This window comes from Corvus kubaryi, unplaced genomic scaffold, assembly GCF_017639235.1.
Source record: "Corvus kubaryi isolate FWS band 111438036 unplaced genomic scaffold, C.kubaryi_AGA036_p1.0 37256, whole genome shotgun sequence".
Classification (NCBI taxonomy): domain Eukaryota; kingdom Metazoa; phylum Chordata; class Aves; order Passeriformes; family Corvidae; genus Corvus; species Corvus kubaryi.
Genome location: NW_024581076.1, coordinates 750935 through 758626, shown reverse-complemented (window position 1 = coordinate 758626; position 7692 = coordinate 750935). Strand labels below are relative to the sequence as shown.

Here is a 7692-nt window from a genome sequence, read left to right as displayed (position 1 = left end):
GTTCCCAGAAAAGATGAGTTTCATGCATGGATGTTACACACAAGTGAGTCTCATCCCTCACTTTCACAGTGTTTCTGTACACCATTTGGTTTCTGTCTTTCACATGGTAAGTCCCAGCAGAAGGGACAAATGATCCATCTCATCTGATTGACAACTGGACAACATTTCTGTCCTTTCTAAGAGGACACATGATACTCTTTCCCTATCAGAGAAGCATTTCGGCCAGTAGCATGCCCAGATCAGTTTCCTAGATCACAGGAAAGCTGTTCCCTCATGTTGGTGTCATGTGGCCTGATCCTGGCTGCCCCTGCTCAGGCAAAATGCCACTGGTGGATACTCCACAGTGCTGGGGCTCCTCAGGGGAAAGGGTCTGCTTTGGAGCGAGGTGCCAAGTGTTGAGGAATGAGTACTGAGTACAGCTTTCCAGCCTGTCTAGAAGAGCAAGCACAACCCAGCATGCCCCAGAGGACTCTGTGATTCAGTGAGAGGCAGATCCCACCCAGACCTCAACTACTGGAGAAGGCTTGTTTGACCTCCTACTTGCAGAGGGGGCACTCCTATATCTCAGAGAGAAGACCACAAAAAGTTGTGAAATGTAGCCTGCACAGTCTTTGGTGTGTCCCCTGGTGCTGCTGCATGTAGAACCACAAGCCTTGTGCACCACCCTAGGGAAGAGGAAATAGCCCCTACAAACTTTAAGCCTGAAGAAGAATAAGGGGCAAGTTTGACATTTGACTCTAAGTGGTAGGCACTACCTAGGCAAATATTTGTAAAAGATAGCTCTGGCTCTTTGAATGAGGAAGGGAAGCGGAGGGGCAGGGACTTGCCCAAGGTCAGCCAGGCAATCTGCAGCAGATCCAGAGACCTTTGGGTCCCAACCCAACCCCCACACTCCAGACAGGGCCTCATTTTACCAAGAAACAACAGCTTCACGCCTCGCTTTGCCTGTCTTATATTTTCTTCCTCTTCTGTGCTTGGACCTTGCTTTGAAATCCTGGATGGTCTCCCAGTTTCTCAGATCATGTTTCTATTGTCATGAGCAGTGCTTCTGAGTGCAGTTGCTTGGATCACTGAGTCCAAAGAATCTGAGATCTGGGAATAATGTCATCCTTCAAAACATTTAATCAGCAAGTCATTCCTCTCACCTATAGATAACACCATAAAGCTTATACAGTTCTTTGCTACTAATTCACAGACCATCAAGAACTGGCATACAAATAAGTATTTAATGGAAACCAGAAGTGCTTGTCCATAACATATGGTGTAGGTCACTGGGATTTCCAAGACACAGTGTTCTACCTGGAATATAAGGAGGGGCACACATTAATACCTGATATATTGTTGAATTAAGTTTCCCATACACCAGAAGAGAGCAGGAAGCTAACTAGCATTTGGATGAAGAAGAAAGTAAGCCATACTTTTCCCATAGATAAGTTCTGGTCACAGGTCTAATATCACTTGACAGTGTTTGCTGACGGTCAACGGCAATTATCATTGTCTTCTCTGGTTTTTGGGCAGGCACACAATCTGGAAAGACCAAAAAGGCCCCAGTCTGTTATAGACATTTCAAGACCCCCACCAGGGAGGTTTGCTTTCGGTTTTCTGTGTTTTCTTAGTGGGAACCAGGTGCTACAGTAACAGTACAGAAACCTCATAAAATCCCACATCAAGCCTTGCTTATCTAAATATGGAAAGCAGCTCCTGCTATGTGATACTTTCTGATCTACATTTTACCTGAAGCCTGCAGATAATTTGCAGTGATGTGCTCAGTCTGCACACCAGCCACCCACGTTCACCTGCCCACTCTCTTACACACAGGAGCAATGATCAGCAGAGGGAGAGAGGAAGGAGAGCTTTATTCTGCTGGGAGAAGCTCCCAGAAACTGGTCTTTTACTACTAAAATAATTGCTGCTTAGCACAAGCTTCCTTGTCCCAGGAAGAGTCCTCTTTTATTCCAGATCTGAGGTGCAGAACATCAGCCATGTTGGATCAGCGGATGCACCCACGTTGCTTTTATAGAGCTTCACATCATCCTTGGGGTTTTAACGGTGTGTTCACTTTGTCTCCTGCTTAGCCTGGGAGGCTCCTTTAGGCACAGAGCATATCTGGCTACTTGCTGGGCTCCTTCCCTTCCCACCAGCAAGGGAGGGCCGGGAGAAGTTCTCTGCATGCCATGTTTCTGTGGTCCAGAGCTGGGCATGATCCACTCTGACAAACACAACAGTTGTGACAAACGGCAGGGACAAGTGCATTTCTTCTCAAAAGTTAGGTCAGATTTTGCCTCTTCATATTTAAAGCTTTAAGCTGCAGATATCTGTGCCTTTTCTGACTGTATTTCACTTCAAATCAATAAACAATCAATACAATTAATGTTTCCAGGGTGAAAATTCAACACAGGGAATGATTTTGGTTTTTTGAAGCAAGAAGGTGCAGTGTTGGGATGAAAAGGCCTTGGGGAGCTAGAAAGTTTTGCAGCCCTTCCCAAAGGTTGTAAGCCTCTGAATTAATTTGGACAGGTTCATCAGTGAGACTGCTCTGCTGATAACCCCAATGGCTTTATCCAACAGCTATCAGACACCACCAGGAAAGCAGGATGGATGTTCAGCTAGTGGCCCAATAGGGCCATCAGCTGTCTGGAATGAACCATAAAGGCACCGCTGATACGGCGTGTGGGTGGTCCAACACAACCAGAAGAGTAAATAATGAGACCATTCCACAAAGCGATTAGGATCCATTCAAACAAAATACGCTTTAATAAGGCCTGATTTGTATCTGCCCATATATGGAGCAAAGCTCAGATGATTCAAAGCATTTAGGACCAGAGCAGAGAAGCATCTTTCCAAAGCATGTAGCAAGAGGGGTTAAATGACCTTTGGATATTTAAATAAGAGAATGATGATTACAGCAAGGAAGGTGATTTTACCTCTTCATACAGATTTGATAAGTACCATAAAACTGTATTCTAGTTAAATTTCAGCCTTTTTAAAGGGCTTTTGAAAAAAATTGTAGAGGTAGCAAAAAATACTAGCATAAACAATGTGAGGGTAAAGAGAACTTCCTGCAAGGAGAATTATGTGAGTCTTGTGCTGCACAATTTATCAAGAAGAAAATTGAGAGGTAGCTCTGACTGGAATGGGTAAGGACACTTGCCAAGAAAAATGGGGGGTCTCAGCTGGCTATTGTGCTCAGCAAGACATGAAAAGACATGAAAAACTGGAAACCTCTGCTCAGAAGAATGAAAAGGGATTCAAAATACTCAAAACACTCAAGGTGTGCTTTATCCAGATGTAAGTAACTGGCCTCAAGACAGAGGTCATGAGGTGATTGCTCAGTGGCGTGGGACACATGACAGACGAGACTATTTGAAAAAATGCTAGACAAGGTTTAAGCCCAATTAGCTGACCTTCACCTCAGAACTTGACATCAGGGATTGCTCCGTGCAGCGACAGGTGCTGCTGCAGACTGTGGAAAGGGAGGAGAAGGTGCAGAGCAGGGTCAGATGGGCCGTCAGAAGAACAGCCCCACATCTGAGACCGACAGCGTCAGCTCTGCCAGTCTTGCAAATGCAAATAGAAAAGCCTGGGAAGCAATTAGCAATTAGCTTTTTATTTCTAGTTTAATCCTTGAAAAAAATAATAAATATATTTTATATCAAGTAGCTAAAGGTGTTGCTTACCTGGCAAGGGGATGTATTACTCATGCTGTGGTGGAAAGGGAACCTCAGTAGCAAGGGCAGAAGGGTAATTTTTCTTCTGCCTGTGATGGGGAGCACAGCCATCTGTGACCTCTCCTCCAGTAGCCCTGTGCTGCTCTTCTGGATCACTTCTAGCACAGTCCTACATTTACATACCTCTCAAGCAATTGCTGGACAGAAATCAGATCATGAATGTAGATGGGGCTGTTGCTGTGACCTGAGTGTTACAACAGGATTTTGGGGATCCTTCAGTGGAGAAAAACTAGATGCCTAAGCTGATTCTGAGCTGGAATGTTCTTCCAGCACTGTCCTTGACCCAGCTGCCTCTGTATTATCCACTATTTATGGCAAACAGACATGTGCCACTCTGTCTGAAGCAGAGATATAGACCACTGTATGAGGAAAGGAGTAAGAGTAAGAGTAAGAGCCGCCTGCATGGTGCTTTCTCTACCAGAGGGATCTGGGGCTTTGGAGGAGCACAAGGTGAAGTGCCTCTTGTTCAGGACAGTGCACCAGCATGAGGCAATGAGCCAGTAAATGTAATCCCTATGTTCTCATGTCTGAATGGTTCCTGTCCTTGACCCAGGAGTACAAGCTCAGTCCTTCATCTTGGTTTGTACCACAGAGCTTGGACTGGACAGCCCAAAGTGGATGGACAAGATGGTAACACTATTCAGGTGCCAACGTGTCTCCACCACATTAACTAACCTTCTAGGTTTGGGATATCCCTTTGACCAATCAGACAATTGGTATAAACAAACTACTGAAGGTTTAGAAATAAACTGTTCTCACAGTCCTAACAGGATTTCTTATACCTTTTCTGAAGCAGCTTAAGTTGATCTTTCGGTGTTGTTCCCTCATCTGTGCCAAAATCCCAAAGTGTGAGACACCAAGTATTCATACGAATGGCAAGAGGGACTACCCAAAATGGGCGATGCTAATAACCTACAGCCCCTTCTCACCTTTGAACTGCCATGTCAGTGACTGCTGCCTCTTGACTGCTGTCGCCTCACTGCTGTCCTGAGGCTTTAGCAGAGGACCTAATGGAGGACGCAAGAGTACCACAATCACCTTAGTCAGTAGGATCCATCCAGACACCCTCAGACCAAGAGGATCCAGCAAAGACCTCACATTTATTGTGCTTCCCCCCAAGGCTGCTGGACCACTCTGTTCATCCTGCAGGGCGGAAGAATGCACCAACCTCAAATCTTATTCCAAACATTTCACCACTTAATAGTCTTAAAAGCAAATAGTAACAGCTAAGCACCAAGCACCAGATCTTCTGTGATGATTTAGCTGAAGGAATACCAGACACGTAACAGGATCTCTAACTGCAGTCTGCTAAAACATTGGCACTCCATGCTCACATCCTCAGTTCCTGTCCTCAGATTGCCACAACATAATACACTCCTTTCTTTTTCAGTAGGAGAGAGATAAACCCTGTTTGTAAGGTTTGTTAGTCCCGTTCAGCTTTGCTAATGGTCATGAAGCCAAGTGGGAGTGCATAGGGCTGCAAGCAGTCTTAATTCCTTGAGCCAAACCTGAACTCCATAAAATCAAACTTGGACCAGCAGTGTTTATATAGGAGAGCATGTGGTCCTTCTGCTCCGGTGTGTGAGGTAAGCATCAATACTTCTCAGCTCTGTAGAGAGGAAATAAGAAATAGTTTAACTGTATGCATCCTTACTTTCATTTCCTTTATTCTTTCTATTATTATGTGTAGCCACAAAGTTTTACATTTGTTGCAGCCTGCTACTTCTAGCAGAGACCTAGGCTTTCAATGTTCTCCAAAAATTTCTTGAAGTATTTTGGTTTTCTAATGGATTTCTCTTCCTGCAAGTGAAATTTAAGCCCATCGCTTCAATGGCTTCACAGGGTCTCAGAACTTCATCTTACTCTCTATGTGTCATTCCACCCTACAACTGTAAGGTTAGAGCAAGTACCCCAAGGTCAACACATTTAATCACCTCTAGTGGAACTGGGATCAATATCTGTCCTTCATATTCTCTTTCCACTTTCAGTTGAAAAGTTCTTTATGGACTGCCAGGGTCTCTTCGCTGGTGGGCTGGCTTTAAAATATTTCTCTTCTTGGTAGTAAACTGCCTTTTCCACTGTTTCCTCCGGTAATACCTAGATTTAGTGGGCCACCATCATAGGTGGTCTAATTTAGGCCAGATGCGCACACTTGTTAACAAATCCGTGATGATGTATAAAAGCTCTACATTTAGAAACACCTAATAGGGTATTTGAACAGTAAAAATTAAAAAGAAAAAAAAAAGAAAAGTAAAAGTAAGCTCTATTCTATAAGTCTATGCAATGCCAGTAAAATAACTCAGTAAAAGGTGGCTTTTGCTGACTGTTGAAACCAGCATCAGGTTTGAGGTACAACTCAAACTAGTGGGAAGTAATCCTGATTGTAAACTGCCCCAAACACAGACCCCCAGCTGAGTGCTATACAAGCTCAGAGGCGCTTTGAGATCCAGGCTCAACAAATCACTCCGGATTTGGTTGTCATATTCATTGGGATAACACCTTAGGAAACCTAGGGAAACAGAGTGATGCATTTTTTCAATCCCATTTGAAGCATTCCATCTGTAATCCTAAAACTCATTTTCAGACAAGGAGTTGCTGACCTCAAGAAAATACTTACTGCAATTGCTGAAAATGCTGGGTACTCTTCCTGAGTCTGCATCCCCTGGGATGATGAACTAAATCCGGCCTCAACCTTAAAAAGGAAAGAGTTTGTGAATGCTGTCTAGCAAGCTCAGCTTTGCATACCTGTTGAGGCTGAAGAGGCTGTTCCTCATGGTGGCACAGGAGCTGAGGAGCAGCTGTTCAAGAAATGCACAAAATTCATTAAGTAGCAAATACTTCCCAAGCTGTAACCACCTAAGCCGCCAGTACACACACTTGGAAGGTAAAGGCTGACATTCTATGATACCAGAACTGAGGCATTTCCCTAAACTGTCTTAAAATCTTGGAAAATTTGAGTTGACCTTCATAACATGAAGTTTATTGTGAATGTACTTGAAAGAAGCCAGAAGAAGGGCAGAACACAGGGTCTCAGCCCACTTTAACATTTTTTCCTTGAAGGACATAGAGACTGAAACCCAAAATCTAGGTAAGGATATCCCAGGGTTTGCAATGGTTAAAATTCCTGAAAACTTTGCCAATTACTTCTTTCCTTCTAAAGTCAGAAAATAAATCACCAGTCTTAGAATCACCCTTCCTTACCTTACCCCACCTCAAATGGGGTAGTCTAAACTTTTATCTGGAAAAAGCAAGTAGCTGGTTTACAAGCAGACTTCTTTTTCTTGCCACTGCTCTATCAGTACTTGTGGAGAGCTAGAAACAAAACCAGAATACAACCATGAACTTAATTCAGGTTTCTCAGCTGAACAATACAAAGAGATGAAAATATCACCTGGTTGGGTACTCAGCAGGGAGTCTCTGAGGTAACCTCCATGAGCTCTCAGGATATGCTTTTTCCTTAAAGTGGTCTTGAGCTGCCACAGATTGGAGTAGCACTATCTTAATTTACCCCAGATGGAGATCTTCATTTCCACTCCCCACTCCTTTCTCTCTTCTCTGCACCACAAATTTTAACCAAGTCCAGACTCTGAGAGCCTCTGGCACCATTCCTATAAGCCTGCAAAATTTACAATATTCAGAAGCTGCAGTAAACAGAAGCTGAAGATAGTGATGTTCACTGCTGGTCCAGCAAGGATTCGCAAAATAGCAGGAGCCTCATGACAAAACCATGTGAGCACAAGCAGATGACTGTAACAGCACTGCATTCTGATACTATCTATGATTTGTTAAATACCCAGTTGCCCAGATGGCTCACAGAACCAAAAATACATTTTCAGGATTTTAAACTTAAATAGGAATTTTATTCATGTCATAATCAATTGCACTAATAATATATATACCTTTGATTTTTCCCTTTGTCCTTCCAGGTCCTAGTAACTTAGTGTACATATGGTACATTACTGTT

At 43.6% G+C, this 7692-nt stretch overlaps 1 long non-coding RNA gene across 2 annotated transcripts; it reads right to left on the bottom strand.

Annotated features, from left to right (window-relative positions):
* Positions 1–1005: 1005 nt before the first annotated feature.
* Positions 1006–7429, bottom strand: LOC121662520. Of its 2 annotated transcripts, none has more exons than XR_006015313.1 (3): positions 6346–7429; positions 4658–5337; positions 1006–1299 (listed from the first exon to the last, which is right to left on the bottom strand). It is a non-coding gene; the product is annotated as an uncharacterized LOC121662520 (long non-coding RNA). The 2 variants fall into 2 exon arrangements; XR_006015312.1 differs by having other exon boundaries at positions 1006–5337; positions 6346–7040; positions 7120–7429.
* Positions 7430–7692: the final 263 nt, after the last annotated feature.